We start from the raw sequence: 294 nt of genomic DNA, 5'->3' as shown, positions 1-294 counted from the left end.
GTTTAGAAACGTGGCTGTCGGAGCTTAGATAAAAACAAACAAAACCCGCTGATCTTTGCTGGCAATAAATGTGGGTGGCGGGGAGAAACTTGCCGTCTGTGGAATTCGTACACTCGCTAGTGCACCATCCTTTCTTGACTTTTACCAGGCATGGATTAGGTGGGTGCAGAGCGGTAATCCTAGCCTAGTTTTCAGAACAAGTCCTTACGGATAAAGAAGTAAATCTCATTTTGGACTGCTGACTTGGTTTAACGGGACATGCAGGGAGGTGCCTGGCGCTCGGCGGTCGGGACC

Source organism: Nestor notabilis, unplaced genomic scaffold (assembly GCF_000696875.1).
Source record: "Nestor notabilis isolate BGI_N333 unplaced genomic scaffold, ASM69687v1 scaffold6742, whole genome shotgun sequence".
NCBI classification, from domain to species: Eukaryota; Metazoa; Chordata; class Aves; order Psittaciformes; family Psittacidae; genus Nestor; species Nestor notabilis.
Note: the sequence above shows the minus strand (reverse complement) of the source record.